At 47.8% G+C, this 20,694-nt stretch overlaps 1 long non-coding RNA gene across 7 annotated transcripts in view; it reads right to left on the reverse strand.

Moving 5' to 3' along the window:
• LOC141076099 (uncharacterized) overlaps nucleotides 1–20,694 on the reverse strand; it is a 122,484-nt gene that overhangs the window by 69,589 nt on the left and 32,201 nt on the right. For 5 of the 7 annotated variants that reach the window (XR_012227412.1, XR_012227411.1, XR_012227413.1 and 2 more), the window contains exons 1-2: nucleotides 12,782–13,175; nucleotides 7,534–7,684 (exon numbers count right to left, since the gene is read on the reverse strand). This is a non-coding gene — a long non-coding RNA (uncharacterized lncRNA). Of the gene's footprint in view, nucleotides 1–7,533; nucleotides 7,685–12,781; nucleotides 13,176–20,694 lie in introns of those variants that run through there. The other 2 variants (XR_012227408.1, XR_012227409.1) reach the window with 2 other exon arrangements.

The following is a 20,694-nucleotide window of genomic DNA, read 5'->3' on the forward strand; positions in this document are numbered from 1 at the left end:
AGAGTACGGCCCCGACATCGGTATCAGAGGCATCTGTTTGTACCACAAACTCGCTGCGGAAGTCCGGAGTCACCAGTACGGGCTGAGAGCAAAGTGCCCGTTTTAGGCTATGGAAGGCTTCTTCAGCCGCTAAACTCCATTTAATCATGACGGAGTCTTTCCCTTTTGTAAGATCCGTCAGGGGGGTAGCGATGGCTGCAAAATTGGGTATGAACCGGCGATAATAGCCGGCGATCCCCAGGAAGGCTTGTACCTGCTTCTTGTTGACAGGTTGCGGCCAGTCCTGAACTGCCTGAATCTTATCAACCTGTGGTTTAACAACACCCCTCCCAATTACATACCCCAAATACCGGGTTTCTTCTAGCCCGATGTGACATTTCTTGTGGTTCGCGGTTAGACCTGCCTCCCACAGGTCGTCAATCACAGCTTGTACTTTCTGGAGATGAGTCTCCCAGTCCAAGCTGTAAATGACAATGTCATCCAAATAGGCCGAAGCGTACTGCCTATGTGGCCTCAGGACTCGATCCATCAGTCTCTGGAAGGTCGCCGGTGCTCCGTGCAGTCCAAACGGCATATACACATACTGAAATAGACCTTCCGGCTTAGCAATTGCCGTCTTTTCTCTGGCCGCCTCTGCCAGAGGGACCTGCCAATACCCCTTTGTTAGGTCTAGGGTCGTAATATACCGGGCTTTTCCTAACCGATCTATTAACTCGTCGACCCGGGGCATAGGGTAGGCATCAAATTTTGAGACCGCATTCAGTTTCCTGAAGTCATTGCAGAACCGGATGGTGCCGTCCGGTTTAGGAATTAGCACAATCGAGCTGGACCAAGCACTGTGCGATTCCTCAGTGACACCTAACTCTAACATTGCCTTCACTTCTCGGGAAACGGCTTCACGGCGCGCTTCCGGGATTCGGTAGGGCTTTACATGAACTGTGACACCAGGTTCCGTTACGATGTCATGTTTCATTAGTGTAGTCTGCCGGGTTTTTCTGAGAAAAACTTTTGGTTGTGAAGTAGAAACTGCCTGACCTCAGTCTTTTGCTGCTCCGAGAGAGTCTCTGCAACCCGTACCTCCGGTACGGTATGCGAGCAGACAGGACGGGCCAGCTCCGCTGACAAGGCAGACCGATCCTTCCAGGGCTTTATCAGATTTACATGATAAATCTGTTCAGGTTTCCGCTTACCTGCCTGGTATACTTTGTAGTTTACTTCACCAACTCTTTCCTTGATCTCAAAGGGGCCCTGCCACTTTGCCAGGAACTTACTGTCCACCGTGGGGACCAGGATCAACACCCTATCTCCGGGTGCAAACGTACGGATCTTGGCGCCCCTATCATAGATTCTTTTTTGGGCTCCTTGAGCCTGTATCATGTGTTCTTTGACGATAGGCATAACAGCCGCAATACGGTCCTGCATTTGTGTGACGTGATCTATCACTGTTTTAAACGGAGTGACCTGACCCTCCCAGGTTTCTTTTGCAACGTCTAACAGTCCGCGAGGACGTCGGGCGTACAATAACTCGAAAGGCGAGAATCCCGTGGAAGACTGGGGTACTTCCCTGATGGCAAAAAGCAAATACGGAAGTAAATAGTCCCAGTTCTTCCCATCCTTGTCTATCACCTTTCTCAGCATCTGCTTCAGAGTTTTATTGAACCGTTCGACCAACCCGTCTGTTTGAGGGTGATACACGGATGTGCGTAACGGTTCGATTTGTAACAATCGACAGAGCTCCTTCATTACCCTGGACATAAAGGGGGTCCCCTGGTCGGTGAGTATCTGTTTTGGTATACCGACCCGACTAAACACATGCACCAGTTCCTTGGCAATCGTCTTGGTGGCCGTGTTACGCAAAGGGATGGCCTCCGGGTAACGAGTGGCATAATCCAAGATGACCAGGATATGTTGGTGTCCACGTGCAGACCGTGGAAGGGGCCCAACTAAATCCATCCCAATCCTCTCAAACGGGACTTCAATAATAGGTAGGGGTACCAAAGGGCTACAGAACCGGGGCTTAGGTGCAGAGGCTTGGCAGTCAGGACAAGACTCACAATATACTCGAATATCGTGATGCATGCCTGGCCAAACAAAACAGTGTAATATCCTTTCGGTGGTTTTCTGGACTCCCAGGTGACCTCCCATCACATGTCCGTGGGCCAGGTCCAGCACCTGCCGCCGGTAGGGTTTTGGCACGACTAATAGTTGCACCGTATCTTCCCCCTTTTTCTCTATCTGATAGAGTAAATCATTCTCCAGAACCATGTAAGGATATGCCAGCCTAGAGCCAGGTTCTACGGGTACCCCATTTATCACTTTTACATTTGTCCTAGCCTGAGAAAGGGTAGGATCCTTTATTTGCTCGCTTTGGAAGTCATCTTTCTGAACTTCTAAATCCGGCAGACGGGGAGGTGGACGGCTGTCGGCCTCCTCCTCTTCCCCGGTCTCCTCCGTATCACCCGCCATGACTGAAAACGGGAACTGCAGGTCATTTCCCGCAGACTCTTCCCCTGAGTCTTCCGGGGAGACCTCTTCCAGGGGTTCGGGACCCCCACGCGCCCTGGGAGAAGAATCATGTACACTATTACCCGAGGGCATCAACTGATTCTCCCTCAATTGCCAGAAGTGGGGAAAATCCCGGCCCAGGATAACATCATGCAATAACGCCGGGACGAGTCCCACTTTATGTTGCACAGAACCATAGGAAGTAGTAATGCATATGACCGTGGTGAGGTACGAACAGGTGTCTCCATGCACACACGCTACAGAAAATTTGTCTGATGGTCCAGTCGGGGCTGACACCAGACTGGCCTTCACCAGAGTCACCACACTTCCCGAGTCTAACAATGCCACCACATTTTTGCCATCAACAGTTAAATCACACAAGTGTTTTTCCACATCCTTTTGACCGGCATTCACACTCACTACCCGTGCAACCATAGACATGCGGTTTTTAGAGTCTGTGACGTCGCACTGCATGGGTTCAGTAGTGACCGGACAGTTCGCAGCAATATGTCCCATCTCTTGGCAGCGGAAACACCTAACGGGCCCCTTGCTTAGACCATAGTTCGTTACTCTCGGCCTCGCAGTGCGGGCAGTCCCGTTTTCCTCCCCCACTGTCTTAGGGATTTTTCCATCTCCCTTACTACCTGGAACAGTCTTACCGGTTCCACGTGGAGATGATGAAGAACGAGGTGGGGTAGCGTCGTCTCAGAGTCCTTCCGCCACGGAGTAACGTTCAACCAGATCCACCAGTTGATCTGCCGTCGTAGGATTTCCATGGCTTACCCACTTCCTCAGGGCTGGCGGCAGAGCTCTCAGGTACTTGTCCATGACGACTCACTGGATTATCTCTGGCGCTGTCAGCACCTCGGGTTGTAGCCACTTCTTCGTGACGTGGATCAGGTCGAACATCTGTGACCGCGGTGGTTTATCCGGCTGATAAGTCCATTGATGCACTCTCTGTGCACAGACAGCGGTCGTCACTCCCAGCCGGGCCAAGATCTCGGCTTTCAGTTTGTCAAAGTCCTGCGCAGCTTCAGGCTCTAAGTCATAATAAGCCTTTTGGGCCTCACCGGAAAGAAACGGGGCAATCAGGCCGGCCCATCGTGCCTTCGGCCATTTTTCTCGTACCGCCGTCCGTTCAAACGTGGTCAGGTATGCCTCGACGTCATCTTCGGTCATCATCTTCTGCCACTACCGACTCACGTGAATCACTCTCGACTCGGCTTCCAGGTTAACCTCATGTAGGCTTGCCAGGCGCTGCGCCACCTGCTGGAGAAGCGAACGGTAGCTGTCATGTCCACCAACTCCTTCAGCTGGGCCATCATCACCCGATTAGCTTCTTGCTGGACGGCGGTGGACTGTACCAGCGCTTTCACCACGTCCTCCATGCTCATGCTTGCAACGTGATGCCCGCGTTCTCCACCACAATGTGATAAAACACTCCGGGATCGCCTTTGCTGGGGTCAAAGGTCACGTGCGTTCAGCATGAAACTCAGGCGCAGAGCTGGGATTCGGGTGTAACTGACCCTGAGTCAGGTTTATTAACGGTGAAAGCAATGCAAAAGGAAATAAAACATAAAACAAATCCTTGCCTGTCCGGCACTAACTAAACAATGGACAACCTAACTACCAACTGGCGGGCTTCTCTCGTCCAGCCAAACCACAGTTGCAGTGGGCACTGCTTCCACTCACGTGTGTCTCTCACACAGACAGGCTCTCTGTGTTCCCAGGCTGAGACACTCACCCAACCACCTGGTATCCTTTTATATCCACCTCCCATTATTCATTAGCAAGCAGGTGACCAGACTAGGCCACATAGGAAAGGAATCTGGGCGAGATATACCTGCCCTCATCCACTATTCCCACATGATTCTCACAACATATATTTTGAATGTGTACGCTATCCATACATGTTATCCTGGGATACGGTACCCTTTCTCACCTTTGTGCAATCACGTGCAATCCATACTGGGCCTAACACCGTCTGAGCCTGCCTCCTAATGTATAGACATATATTTTGAATGTGTACGCTATCCATACATGTTATCCTGGGATACGGTACCCTTTCTCACCTTTGTGCAATCACGTGCAATCCATACTGGGCCTAACACCGTCTGAGCCTGCCTCCTGATGTATAGACATATATTTTGAATGTGTATGCTATCCATACATGTTATCCGGGGATACGGTACCCTTTCTCACCTTTGTGCAATCACGTGCAAGCCATACTGGGCCTAACACCGTCTGAGCCTGCCTCCTGATGTATAGACATATATTTTGAATGTGTACGCTATCCATACATGTTATCCGGGGATACGGTACCCTTTCTCACCTTTGTGCAATCACGTGTAATCCATACTGGGCGTGAGAACGGCTGGCGAGCTGTTAAGCAAGCTACAGCACCTGTGGTTTGCACACGTAAGTTTTTCATTTTTTCAGGAATGACGGTTAGGCCTAATTCCGGAACTGCGGTTGACCTGCACTTACTGGGAAATCATCGTTCGCGGGTAATAATTGTAATCAGTGATCCCCATCACTAACGTTGTTCAGCGAGTTATCTGCACCTGTAAGCGACAAACGCTGGCCTTTTCAGTGTAGCGCACATGCAGCCACGGACATGTAAGGGCATGACACACCAGTTATTGGCCAATCTCATGTGCCAGAGCCTCACATGTCCCTCTAGTAAGCCGGACTCAGAACGCGGGGCATGACGGAGTCTCGTTCGTTAACGGAATTAAGCTTGCAATGTGTGCATCTGTTCTGTAGCTGGCATGGTTGAGGTTTCCCAGGTGGAATTTAACCGTAGGCTCCACTCCTGATGGTGCCCTTCTGGACATTCCTTTATGGTTCAGCTTTGCAACCATACTGCCCACGTAAAACAAACACTTTGCCTTCATGAACGCTGTTTGGAGGGTCATGACTCGTGGGAATAACGCCGCCCAATCAGTTAACCTGCTAGAGAGATCCTTCGCTGCTCCCAAGCATTACATCACACTCCCTAGGAGGAAGGTAATGCCACTGTGGCGACCGTACTCCTGGGGGCGACACAAGTGCACTGATGCCCAGCCACTGCTCGATGAATCTGCTGGTACATTGACCCAGACCACTACATTCCCCTCGCACGCTACACGGCCTGAATCTGACCCTGATGAAACTCAGGTTACCCTTCCCATATACAGTTCCATCTTACACGGTGACAAAGAGGAAGCTGCAGATGAAAGTGCAGGTTCGGCCCACCCGCCATCAGACACACCACCGTACTATCAGGGGCCCTGTGCCAGTGCCGTCGCCAACGAGTGGGCCCCCCCTGCTTGCTCAGGATCACAGCACTTGCAAGGTTGAAATACTGTGCAGTGAGATGGAAGATGGGGACGACGAGGAGTCCAGACTAGTACAGGGATTCCCTAGCGAGGAGACTTATTTGATCGTTTTCAATGTTGGGACAGCAATTTTTGGGGAGCACTATACTCTGGAGAATGATAGATGGGGCCCACCATACACTGGAACATTCCAAAGGTGGACATCAGACACTGGAGCAGCATTTACAGGGCCCATTATACACTAGAGCATTAGAAATGGGGCCCATTATGTTTGGAGCATTATTTGGGCCCATAAGACAGTGGAGCTTCATCCATGGGGACCAACATATACTGTAGCATTATGTGGAGCTCATCATATACTGTTTCAAACATTATATGGGACCAATGATTCTGTATGGAGAAATAGATGGGCCTCGTCATGAGATGTAAAAAGTGAAGTATTTTTCATTGTACTATACCGCTATTTCTCTGCCGTATCGGAGCATGATGAGTTGTGGTATGTGTTAAAGGGGCGCTCTTTGGCCCAGGGCACATGAAAACCTGGAGCCAGCCCTACCCCCCCACAACTTTAGCCAAATAACCCCCATTTTTCAGTGCGTAACTTGTATTATGAAGTTAATTAAGGTTGACAAGCTTAAGTAAGAAGAATTGATGCTTTTGGCATTCAAATGGGCACTGTAGGTGTGTTTCCTGTCCTCCTCTCACTGCCGACTTTTATTCCCCATTGACTTACATTGGGTTTCGTGTTTCGGGACGACCCCGACTTTTCCCTATAATCGGCCGATCTTGCTCGACCCGACTTTTGGAAAAGTCGGGTTTCACGAAACGAAACTCGACCCTAAAAAACCAAAAGTCGCTCAACTCTAATGACCACCTTTGATGTGCCCATTATTACTCAATTCAATTCAAACATACAGTACTTATTTTTAAAAAAATATAATTTGACACTTGGATGATAGGATTATTGGAACCATACTGTTGGAATGCCCAGATTCAACTTTAAAAAGCTCTGGACCTGGGAAATATGATTGCCACCTCAGTACGTGAACCTCAGACACAGAAAAAATTTCTTTCCTTTTTTCATAACAGCCTTGAAGAGTTTTTTTCCATGTCGAAAATATAAAGTATACAAGACTTTAACCTTACATAATAAAAAACAATTAGCCATTAAGAAAGGGGATGTAGAATCTAAAATTTTGGACTTCATAACTTGCACCACAGAAGGGGTTATATTATTATTAAGTGCCCTTATGATAAATTATACGTAGGGCATACAAAACGTTTTATGAGTAAAAGAATTAGCGATCACTTACGTAATATCAAGAAAAAATGTGAGGGTCATCCCCTTTCAAAGCATTATTAGAATACGATAGGGGCTAAAGAGTGGGCATAGAAGTAGTAGGCATACACATTTTTCACAAACGTTGGTGTAAAGGAGAGTTTATTAAACAAATATCACGAGCGGAAAGCCGCAGGATATTCAAATTAGACACCTCGAGACCAAGAGGCTTGAACAGCAAAGTGTAACTATTAGCATTCCAATGATTGACACCTGAATGACATTACCAAGCAGCATTCCCAAACAAAGGACCCTCCCTGATGAAGGAAACTGCTTGATTTCCAAAACGTGTTGGATGAATTTTGGTCGTCTCAATGTCTCATACCGGCTTATACCACGTGACTACCTTACTTCACTAAGGTCCTGTACCTGTATGTGAACCTCCAGAAAAGCTGCACGGAACATCTTTCACCGTCTGGGACGTTCTGACATCTTGCATTGAAACAGCAGTCTCTATCACAAGTACTCATTTGTCGGCCGCATCATGTGCCTGCTGTGGGGTCTCCTTTAACCTCTGGTGCTATAGGAGGGAAGAAAACAGAACAAGAAATCATGAGGTAAAATCCTCAGCTGCTATATCCCAGTGTATCATATCATATAGTGACTATGGACATGGACTATGATCACTCTTAGTTCCTTTTTAAGTTCCCGCAATGCTGGTCCCTAGGACATCTACTCTACCAATGTGATTGCGCATTCTGAATACGTGGCATATACCGCGATTAAGGAGGGGTGTGATTGTACTCCAAACAGGCAGGTTTTAAAGCACTGTTGTGGGAAAGCAGGGTCCACTTTGTCTTCTCTGTCTCCATTTTATGCTGTAAATTTATCATGTTGCACTTTTACACACAAACCTTCCCCCCTACACATTCCAAGTCCCTGACATTCTTGATTGAACCAGACACTTAGACGCAACTATCTCTGAGTCCCACAAAACAGTTTCTTGCTTGTTCATTCCAACAGTTGTGTATATAAACCCCACCTGTATTTAATTAAAGCTGAATTTTATAGACACTATATGTGTGTGTACTCTATTGGTTCTCCAAGCCTGTTCATCACAGCACCTTCAATCCGGCCTTGCACATCAACTCTGGTGGGCCTGTTGCACTCATACTGTCTATATACAGTGAATCCAATGGGAATTAACCAATATATTAAATTATAAATTAAAGATTTTATGATAATAGTGTTCAAAGCATGAACTGTGACTAATGTCTACATTTTATTTTATTCCTTACCACAAATATCATTTATTTCACTTTATTGTGGCCAATACTAAACTGCCTGAACCCCAATTAGGCTATCTTGTACTGCGTTGAGAAACATGTGATGGTGTCTCCGCAGTGTTGGATGTTGATCTCCATGAGGTCAATCATCCTCATTTTTCACAGTCTTCTACTAGGCATTGCTCCTACTAGCCAGTTTCCTACTCCACACTGATGAGGGGCAAATACCCTGAAACAGTTGTCTATGGATGGATACCATGTTTTGGCATAGGTGGTTTCCTTCATTGGAGACTGCCCTTCCCGTGGTTGTTCCTTCCCGGTGAAAGACCTGGCTAGTCATTGCTTGCGTTGAGAAACATGTGATGGTGTCTCCGCGGCTTCTGTTTTGCATGTTTTGCATATTTCCCATAAGGGATGGGGGCAGTGCTCTAGAATCACTGCGTTGAGAAACACGTGATGGTGTCTCCGCAGTGTTGGATGTTGATCTCCATGAGGTCAATCATCCTCATTTTTCACAGTCTTCTACTAGGCATTGCTCCTACTAGCCAGTTTCCTACTCCACACTGATGAGGGGCAAATACCCTGAAACAGCAGTCTGTGGATGGATACCATGTTTTGGCATAGGTGGTTTCCTTCATTGGAGACTGCCCTTCCCGTGGTTGTTCCTTCCCGGTGAAAGACCTGGCTAGTCATTGCTTGCGTTGAGAAACATGTGGTGGTGTCTCCGCGGCTTCTGTTTTGCATGTTTTGCATATTTCCCATAAGGGATGGGGGCAGTGCTCCAGAATCACTGCGCTGAGAAACACGTGATGGTGTCTCCGCAGTGTTGGATGTCGATCTCCATGAGGTCAATCATCCTCATTTTTCACAGTATTCTACTAGGCATTGCTCCTACTAGCCAGTTTCCTACTCCACACTGATGAGGGGCAAATACCCTGAAACAGCTGTCTGTGGATGGATACCATGTTTTGGCATAGGTGGTTTCCTTCATTGGAGACTGCCCTTCCCGTGGTTGTTCCTTCCCGGTAAAAGACCTGGCTAGTCATTGCTTGCGTTGAGAAACATGTGATGGTGTCTCCGCGGCTTCTGTTTTGCATGTTTCCGCCTGTGGAAACAGACAGTTACTGAAAGTTGATGGCCGTCGCAGTCCCCCAGTACCAATTGCTAAGTCGCCATTACTTCTCTAAGAAAGCTGTGCCTGCGCTACACCAGCATATCACAGATATCACCCATTCCCTGAAAAAATCTATGTCTGCCAAGGTGCATTTCACCACTGACACCAGAAAGAGCAAATAGGGGCAGGGGCGATACATTTTGCTGATTGGGCACTGGTATAAGGAAAAAAGAAGAACCGGGATGATCACCTAGTCTAAATAAAATATATAAATTTTATTAGAGTGTTAATAATTCAAATGGATGCAGTAAAATACCAATCGACGCAGGAAAGGAAGGAATGGGAGCTCAATAACAGGCAAAAAAGCACACAAGGGGTGCACAACACTGAGGAGCAATAGAAATAATTGAATACATGACAAAAATAGCTCAATTAATATATTGTCATGACAATGCAAGAGCCAGGGTAAAATATATTACTGTCAATGCAGCAGAAACCTATTGTGCCTAAATGTAAGGGGCCCATAATCAAGGTGATAATAACACAGACAATATGACATAGTCATACCTGGAATATATGCTGCATAACACAGGTCCACGGAGTCCATGCACCCACGTTACAGAAGCCTTCATCAGGTGGCACTGAGTAACTGGTGGCTGTGGAGGCAAGCGTCTCCACAAGTCTTGGAATCATCAAGGATGCAGGACAAACTACTGTATCTAACACTTCTTCCACTGCTCCTGGCTCCTTCAGCTCCTCTAGGGCTTCCACCTGCGACCTCAAGAATCCCCCACCTTGATAATGCACAGCCAGGGCTCACCGCAATCAGTGTTAACATTAACATTAATATGCCTTGTAGAGCTCAGTCACACAGCTCAGGAGTTGTAGACAGCAATCCAGGCCGAGTTAGAGCAATGGCTGTCTCTACCTAACCTGAAGCCAGTGAAGGCCGTGTGCGATAAGAGTGCAAACCTGGTGGCAGCCCTATGCTGGGGCAACTCACACACATGCCTTGCATGGCTCACATCTTCAACCTGGTGGCACAGCAATTTCTTTGTCACTACCACGGTCTGGATGCGCCATTGCAGAAAGCTCTGTGCTCACTTCGCATGTCATCAACTTTCTTCGCTTCAAAGGTCTTTTGGCCTACCGATTAGCTGTTTGATTTGCAATGTTTCAACAGGGTGGAACTCTACTCTGCACTTGTTGCAGCGACTGTGGCAGCAGCAATGAGCACTGGTGCAGTATGTCCTTTTGCAAAGCCTGGGCCAACACAGTACAGACGTGGTGAAGATCACGCTTGTGGAATGGGCACAGATGAAGGACCTCTGCACCCTTCTGCAGTTTCGAAATGGCTACTAAGATGGTTAGCACTGACAATGCCATCATCTTCATCACTATTCCAGTCATCTATATGCTGGAGAACACTTTGAATATTCTACCTCAGGAAGTGGTGGTCCCAGAGGAAGAGGTGGAAGCAGAGGAGGATGCAGAAGGAATAACAATATCTCTAAGTTCTGGACTATCGTCGTACAGGTAGATGCCATGGGAAGGTGGATAACAGCGATCAAGGGGGACTCATAGTACCAGACAAACTTTTAGTAAAGGTGCAGGAGCCAAGGAACAAACTGAAGAGGATGAGGACGAAGAGGTGATGGACACGCAACAGTCAGGAGATGAAGAGACTATTGATCCCCTCTTTGTTGTCTGTGGTTGGTAGGAGGAGACAGAGGAAGCAACCTTGTGTGTTGCCCCGCCACCAACAAACCGTGGACATGGACTTCATGGAAGCTCCCGATATACAAGCACTTTCTTGCTATACTATCTTCAACATGATGCCCGTAGTCTTAGGGTTAGAAATAGTGCTGACTACTGGGCTGCCACTCTGTTAGATCCACAGAACAATAGAATATGAGAAAATTTTGTGAGATGCTTTCCCCCATGGAAAGGGATGCGTGCATGCTGGAGTATCGAAACACGATTGGAGACAATTTTAAGATTGTCTTCCCCAAGATAACAGTGAAGCACACAGTGTGGATCGCAGTTCTAGACTTCCAACCCCGGAAACGTCAAGGAGTCATTGTAAAGACAATAGCAGCATAGAATCATAGAATCGTAGAGGTGGAAGGGATCTCCTGGGCCATCTGGTCCAACCCCCTGCTCAAAGCAGGATTCGCTAAATCATCCCAGAGATATGTCTGTCCAGCCTCTGAAGACTTCTATTGAAGGAGTACTCAACGCCTCTCGTGGCAGCCTGTTCCACTCATTGATCACTCTGTCAAAAAGTTTTTTCTAATATGTAATCTGTGTCTCCTCCCATTCAGTTTCATCCCATTGCTTGTAGTCTTTCCTTGTGCAAATGAGAATAAAGATGACCCTTCTACAATGTGACAGCCCTTGAGATATTTGTAGACAGTTAAGTCTCCTGTCAGTCTTCTTGTTTGCACAACTAAACATTCCCAAATCCTGCAACCTTTCCTCATAAGACAGGGTTTGCAGACCGGTCACCATTCTGGTCGCTCTTTTCTGAACTTGCTCCAGTTTGCTGATGTCTTTTTTAAAATGTGGCGCCCAAAACTGGACACAGTATTCCAGATGAGGTCTGACCAAAGAGGAGTAGAGGGAAATAATGACTTCACGTGATCTAGACTGTATGCTTCTGTTAATACATCCTAGAATTGCATTTGCCTTTTTTGCTGCTGCATCACACTGCAGCAGCAGAGTAGGTGGTATAATCAATTTCTGTGAGTAATTTCACACACTTTTTAGACCAGCTCTTGCAGCAGCAGAACAGCGTACAACTCTGACACGTTGTGATCGACTGTAGAGGATGGTGCAGGAGTAAGTTGAGTTCAATATCAATGCTATCTGGCAGAATTTGAAACCTTTGGGCAGGCACAGTACTGCTTAAGGAAGGTGCCTCTGACTGTGGAGCACCATGGACAAAGCTAATAAAATACGGACAGTGCCCCATTCACCCCCCCCTCACACCACTCCCCTCGGTGATGTACTAATTGGGATGCCCTGCTGTCCAATGGTCCTTAAAGGGGAAGGTATCTATGGCCACACCTACAGGGGTTAAATCCAGGTACCCAGGTCAGAACTTCCTTTTCCCTCTGGCGGTCACTCACTTGGAAGCTTTTGTCCTGAATCCCTGAAGGCCATGTCAGATGATCTGCTGAAGGCCCTGCTGCTGAGAGTGGCACAGGAAGGTGAGCACTGGATTCAAACTATTATTAGCACCCTCAGTGCTCATCTCCCTGTGGCCTCTACTCACCTCCTGTTAGTGCTTGCGTCCGTGCCCTCTCATCCCCCGATAATGCCTGCATCCGGCCCTCCTTGTCACCCTATTAGAGCCTGCGTCCGGGCCTCCTCCATCTCCTGTTCTCCCCCGGGGCCTCCTGGTGCAGCCTCTCCCTGCAGTCACTGCGGCGGTGCTTCCAGCCCCCCACAGAGCCCTGGTACCGTTTTTGTCTCCGGTCCTCTGCGTCGTGGGCGCTCCGGCGCGGGTAGGCCGCCGGTCCGGTTGGGGCACCCGCCGTCCAGAGCGGCTGCAGGTGGGGGAGATATCAGTGAGGCCCCCACTGGCCAGGCGCGGGCAGCGGGACAGGACACGCCGGGCACAGGGGCATGAAATCCCTGCCTGGCTTCCAGCTGCCCGACTTCCTGCTCTCCATAGTATGGCCACGCCCCCTGCAGTGCTTCACCTCCTGTCTCGGCCAGAACAATGCCGAGACAGGATAGCTTTCTCCGCGCTGCTCCCTGCAGGCGCTTACACAGTGCGTGCACGGGGAGGCCTGGAGTTCAGTCTGAGCCCCCATGGACCGGTCTCCATGCTGTCTCCTGCAGGCGCTGATCAAACGCCTGCACGGGGATGTATGGAGACTGGGAGACCACAGAACGCAGCTGCAGAGCGCTCTGTTCAGTCAGGTACAACCGATCAAAGCGCTCTGCAACTGTATAGTACTACTGTAGTCACACCAAACACTAACATAATCCCCACAATTACATCAACCCCAATAGCCCAAACAAATAATAAAGAATGCTTATTAACCCCCGCCCCCTCATATCCCGGCAATTTAACTATTTCACCGCTGCACAACAGCACGGCGTTATCGGTTATAGCCAGTAACTCACTCCTTGCGGAGGAATCACATGACCTTAAAACACCCCCCATAGCCACAACGGACGAAGGCGTAGATGCCACTCGTCGTTACGATCCTCCTCCTACGATTCCCGCGTTAATTCCCACTACCCCTCTAAAAGTCCCCCTTCCCATTTTGATCGCAGACACAAGTCACATACCAGCCGACGTAGATACTGGACATCTCAATCTACATCCACATCAGGGGGGTCTGAGCCTTCGCTGAGTCCTGATAGGCGACATCGGGAGCACAGTGAACACCAAAATTCAGGGGTTAATTTAGGAACTATCAGCCGGGGATACCCTTCCCCAGGGCTTACAGCCATCATGACCACCAGGTCATTGCCCAACATGGAGCTAGAGTTCCGCCATCACTTGGCTTCACTTAGGCTCCAGCGCTTGACATTCAGTCACACACTCCAAATGTGGTTATCAGCCGGGAAGACGCCTCTCAATACCCCAGCCACTGCATTAGCCAGCCTATCGCCCTAGCGGGAGGCGGAGTTCCTCCAACCTTGGTCATCACCCCTTCTGCACCTGCGGGAGCCGGGGTTCCACCAGCATCGGTCACCACTCCTCCTGCATCACACAGTGGTGAGTGTTCCAGGGTTAATGATGAATTAACGGTGAACGGGGTAATCACAAGGGAGAATGAGCTAGCCTCAGCGAAAAAAGGAGCTAATACAACACTTAATGCTACCATGCGGTACAGCTGAAAACAACACATTTCAGTCAGCGAGTTTACACAAGGACGCCTTTTTCTGCGGGATCAGCCCGCTAGGCGCACACATAGACCAAGAGACGAGACAAAAAATATGGAATAATGACTACGTCGACATATGGTCTTTATTGTCAGTCGACCAACAGACAGTGGATAGAGAAAGGAGAACAAATGAACTGGTACACAATATTTATAGAAAGGTCCAGCTCCAGAAATTTAAAATCCAGGATTTTTATTGTATTATATTTAAAATACATTCATGGCTGCTTGTGATCAAGTAACGGCAACAAAATTCACAGCATGGGAGACCTGGAGAATATCCCCATGCGGTGAACTTTGTTGCCGTTACTTGATCACAAGCAGCCATGAATGTATTTTAAATATGATACAATAAAAATTCTGGATTTTAAATTTCTGGAGCTGGACCTTTCTTCCTTTTCTTGGAGTCATTATACGTCCTGGCAGAGACGTGTCCGCGCTCAGAGCTTTTCAATAGTTCTTACGAACCTACAAGAGGTGAGCTGAAATTTATCTTTTTCACACAATATATATAAATAGATCGAGAGTAGCACAAACCATGAATAACTGGCTACAAGTGTTCGCAGTACTGGGCTGTATTATGGGCCAGAAGCATCCGGAACGTTGCTCCGAATTATTTATATATCAGGATCTGATATATAGTTCGTATAAATCCCATGGCGGTTCTGCCTGGCGGCGGTATGATGAGGAGTTCCGCAGGCGGCTGGCCCTACAGCCCGATCTAGGATGGGGGGTGAAAGCAACAGATGTGTGGCTGCGACTGATGCTGTCGCAGAAGCAGCCCCCCCTTTTCATCTGCGACCACTAACTACTCCGCAGGTCAACACTCAGTGGTCGTACGAAAACCAAGGGGCCTGCTGGCTATTTAACGAGGGAAGCTGCCGCTTCCAAGCGCTATGTAGGTTTAGACACAACTGCTCAGCTTGTGGAGGGGGACACCCAGCAGCAAGGTGTACACGATAGACAAACAGAGCGCCTACAAGGAAAACCCCGGTGAGCGTAACCGCGATGGCCCCCTGGCTAGACCTCTACCCCAATAAAGAAGCGGCACGGCAATTACACTCAGGCTTTACCCACAGTTTCTTTATTCCCTTCAAGCTTACTAGAGCCCCAACACTGGCCAATAACCTAAAATCAGCTTGAGAATTCCCCAAAATCCTAAACCAAAAAATAAAAAAGGAAGTTGAACTAGGCAAAATGGCGGGCCCCTTTCAGTCGCTGACCTTCAAAAATATCAAAATATCTCCTCTTGGCATTATACCGAAAAAGGAGCCTGGTAAATATCGTTTAATCCATCATCTGTCTCAGCCAAAGGGCGAATTGGTTAACGACGCTATCCCCCCTGGAGGAAGCTTCTGTCACATACACGTCTTTTGACAAGGCTGTAGAATTAGTCCGGGCAGCCGAACCCGGCGCCCTGCTAGCAAAATCAGACATAGAATCAGCATTCTGCCTTTTACCAGTGCATCCCGAATGTTACCACCTATTAGGATGCAAGGTGGACCAGTACTATTCTTTTGATATGTGCCTGCCGATGGGATGCTCCATTTCGTGTCACTATTTCAAGTTATTCAGTACGTTCAGATTGGGTAGTCTGTTATGAACCAGGCAGCAATTCTCTGATTCACTACCTCGACGATTTCTTGTTCGTCGGTCCCAAAAATGCTAAACTCTGCTCCCTCCTACTAGCAAAATTTAAATTTATAGCTCGTCATTTTGGTGTCCCGCTATCACCCGAAAAAAACAGTTGAACCATGTAATGTTGTTGTGAGTTCATTTTCCCCTTCATTACTGAGGCCCGAGGAACTCCCTCTTCTGGTAAAGAAAGGTAGTGAGCCTGATTGTCAAACACCTGAGGCTGATGATTGTGACTGGCTGAGTGGAGTTACGGACTGGATATAATGCTGCCGACGCCCTTCTGCCCTGCGGGTGATTTCTCTGTGGGATCCTTGGAGACCAGTCTGAATTCCTGCTCCTCCTAAACTAAGTTTGCTGCTCGGCCTTTTGCTTTTGTGCTTTGACTTTGTTTTTGCTTTGTTTTTCTGGATTTCTGCCATTCCCTGCTGGGGTGTGCTGAATTCATTTAGCTCTGTCTTCTGAAAATACCTGAGTGCTGATTCAGTTTTTGAAGCCTAGCTGCTTCAGGGCCTTTTTCATATCAGCTGGTTGGCTTCTGTCTTTGATAGGGTTTTGGCAGATTGCAGACAGCAGCCTTCCTGTCCTTTCCTATCTAGGTAGTTTTGGGGCCCCGTCTTTGCTCAGTCTATCTTTCTGTCTGTGTTAGTATTTTCATCTTGCTTCACCGTCATTATATGTTGGGGGCTTGCCTATTGCTTTGGGATCTGCTCTGGGGCAGTTTAGATTTCCCCTTTCTTTCTTTAGGCCTATGTATTTCTCCGGCTGTGATCGAGGGGTCTAGGGCATCGTAGGAACCCCCCACGGCTGCTGCTAGTTGTGATGATAGGTTCAGGGGTCTGCAATCTGATAGTTGCCAACTTCTCTGGTTTTCTGGACTTAGCTGGTATTTCTGCTTTTGCCTCCTACGGTGACTCATTCATAACATAATGTACTGCCTTTCTTGGGCATTGAAATAGACACCAATGCCATGGTCTTTCGGCTACCTACAGAAAAAATTCAGAAAACTCTACAGATGGTGGAAGGTTTCTGTACAGTTAAAAAAAAGTCACCCTCCAGCAGATGCAGGCCTTGCTGGGCCTACTGAGATTCGCCAGCCGCAGAATGGGAGGAATAGGGCTAAGCAACAGCACATGTGAAAAAGATTTGGGTATACTAATAGATCACAGACTGAATATCAGTCAACAGTGTGATGCAGCAGCAAAAAAGGCAAATGCAATTCTAGGATGTATTAACAGAAGCATACAGTCTAGATCACGTGAAGTCATTATTTCCCTCTACTCCTCTTGGTCAGACCTCATCTGGAATATTGTGTCCAGTTTTGGGCACCACATTTTAAAAAAGACATCAACAAACTGGAGCAAGTTCAGAAAAGAGCGACCAGAATGGTGACCGGTCTGCAAACCCTGTCTTATGAGGAAAGGTTGCAGGATTTGGGAATGTTTAGTTTGCAAAAGAGAAGACTGAGAGGAGACTTAATAGCTGTCTATAAATAAAGGGCTGTCACATTGTAGAAGGATCATCTTTATTCTCATTTGCACAAGGAAAGACTAGAAGCAATGGGATGAAACTGAATGGGAGGAGACACAGATTAGATATTAGAAAAAACTTTTTGACAGTTAGAGTGATCAATGAGTGGAACAGGCTGCCACAAGAAGTGGTGAGTTCTCCTTCAATGGAAGTCTTCAAACAGAGGCTGGACAGACATCTGACTGGGATGATTTAGCGAATCCTGCTTTGAGCAGGGGGTTGGACCAGATGGCCCAGGAGGTCCCTTGCAACTCTACGATTCTATGATTCTAATGCCGGTCGGTAGAGCATTCGCTCGCAGATTATCTTTATCAACAAAGGGCATTTCCCAGCCAGGCCATAGAATTAGGCTTACTCGCTCGTTAAAAGCAGACTTGGTTGTGTGGAAAACTTTCCTGCAATCATACAACGGTCATACATGTGTTATGGCCAACGAAACATCAAGCAAAGACATAGGGCTTGCAATAGGGTGGAGGAAAAAACACAGTTTTGCAGCAATCTGCAATGACCACTGGTGCAAAAGCAACTGGCCAGAGTTATGGACAACGTCCAGCTGGGGACACGATCCAGCCCTGTTGGAAATCTAATATATAAAGCTCAATGTGTGTATGTATGTATGTATGTACAGTATGTGTGTATGTATGTATGTGTGTGTGTGTATGTCCGGGATAGGCATCCGCACCGTCGCAGCTACAGCCACAAAATTTGGCACAGTCACACGTCTGGACCCCGAAAACGTCCTAGGCTATGTTGTGAGGCAAAATTTTAACCCCGCGCGTTCCAATTCACCAAATAATTTTGCCCCTATCTACATAATGGGGAAAAAGTGTGTGCGTGTCAAGCCACACTCCTCATTATGACGTCATAATGCCCCTATCTACATAATGGGGAAACAGTGTGTGCGTATCAAGCCCCGCCCCTCATTATGATGTCATAATGGTTGACTATGGGATGGAGGATGTGTGATGGGTATATGGGCACTGGACTATGGGATGGAGGATATGTATGATGGGTATATGGGCACGGGACTATGGGATGGCGGATATGTATGATGGGTATATGGGCACGGGACTATGGGATGGAGGATGTATGATGGGTATATGGGCACTGGACAATGGGATGGAGGCTATGTATGATGGGTATATGGGCACGGGCCTATGCGATGGTGGATATGTATGATGGGTATATGGGCACTGGACAATGGGATGGAGGATATGTATGACGGGTATATGGGCACGGGACTATGGGATGTATGATGGGTATATGGGCACTGGACAATGGGATGGAGGATATGTATGATGGGTATATGGGCACGGGCCTATGTGATGGTGGATATGTATGATGGGTATATGGGCACTGGACAATGGGATGGAGGATATGTATGACGGGTATATGGGCACCGGACTATGGGATGGCGGATATGTATGATGGGTATATGGGCACGGGACTATGGGATGGAGGATGTGTGATGGGTATATGGGCACTCTACTATGGGATGGAGGATATGTATGATGGGTATTATGGGCACAGGCCTATGCGATGGAGGATATGTATGATGGGTATATGGGCACGGGACTATGGGATGGAGGATATGTATGATGGGTATATGGGCACTCTACTATGGGATGGAGGATATGTATGATGGGTATATGGGCACTGGACTATGGGATGGCGAATATGTATGATGGGTATATGGGTATGGGACTATGGGATGGAGGATGTGTGATGGGTATATGGGCACTCGACTATGGGATGGAGGATGTGTGATGGGTATAGGGGCACTCGACTATGGGATGGAGGATATGTATGATGGGTATATGGGCACAGGCCTATGGGATGGTGGCTATGTATGATGGGTATATGGGCACGGGACTATGGGATGGAGGATATGTATTATGTGTATATGGGCACGGGACTATGGGATGGAGGATAATTATAATTTGTTATAACTAACCACAGTTAGTTACTATGCCCGGGCAGCGCCGGGCTCTTCAGCTAGTTTTCTCAATAGTTGCATCTGTCGAGATATGGGCCAAACAGTTGAGAAACTTGAACATTCGCTTTCAAACAAAAAAATATGACAACCGCTAAGAGCTTGAACCGTATGTCATCTGCATCTTTGCCCATACTTGCTCTTTTACGCTGGTTAGCACTGCTATGCTTGGAAAACAATATCTGGTGCCGAGTCACAGTAGTGGCAGAGATAGATGATAATCTCATTAACCCACTTTTATCTTCCGATCGGCAGGCCTTCAGAATCCAGCTTCCCAACGAGCAACCTTCGGGCATTCAGTGTCCGCCATTCCTATGGGACACATTGGCCAATCACTGATGCCCTTAATCCGCGCCTCAGTTTCACCGGCTACCTGGCAGGTTTATGGTAAGGCTTGGAAGGAATGGTGCTCATTAATTCAGGGTAGGCTAGTAGACAAATGTGACCAAGCAAGAGGTGTAGTGACGACAGAATTTTTGGTTCGGCTAAAGGAAGGAGGGGCGTCGGGTACGGCGGCGCAACAGAAATTATCGGGGTTAGCCTTCTTCTTTCAATTAATGGAGTGGGCCGACTTAACAAAACTCTTTTTCATCAAGCAAGCCATTAAAGGCCGGAAAAGGCTTCAATCAAGCCAAAAACGTCGCCGCCCCATTTCACTGAGTTTATTGCATGACATTATTTCAATAGCCCCATCAGTCTGCAAATCGCAATACGAGGCGACCCTCATATCAGCAGCCTTCACCATCACCTTTTTCGGTGTACTGCGCATTAGCGAATTGTTACCGCGATCAAAAAGAGCGTCAGAAGGCGGCTTAATTAGCGAAGACATAGTCATATGCAGTGACGCTCTGCGCATACGAGTACGAAAATCCAAGTGTGATCTGTTGTGAGTTTATTTTCCCCTTCACCGTCGATGTCTGATGAACTCCCTCTTCTGGTGAAGGAAGATAGTGAGGCTGATTACCAAACACCTGAGCTGGTAGATGATGACTGGGTAGCAGGAACTTCTGACTGGATATAAGGCAGCCGACGCCCTTCTGAGTCGCTGGTGATTTCTCTGCTGGATTCTTGGAGACCAGTCTGATTCCTGCTTCCCAAAGATAAGTTTTTGCTCTGCTATTGAACTTA

This window comes from Dendrobates tinctorius, unplaced genomic scaffold (genome assembly GCF_039654945.1).
Source record: "Dendrobates tinctorius isolate UK_male_01 unplaced genomic scaffold, ASM3965494v1 ptg000387l, whole genome shotgun sequence".
Lineage (NCBI taxonomy): Eukaryota > Metazoa > Chordata > Amphibia > Anura > Dendrobatidae > Dendrobates > Dendrobates tinctorius.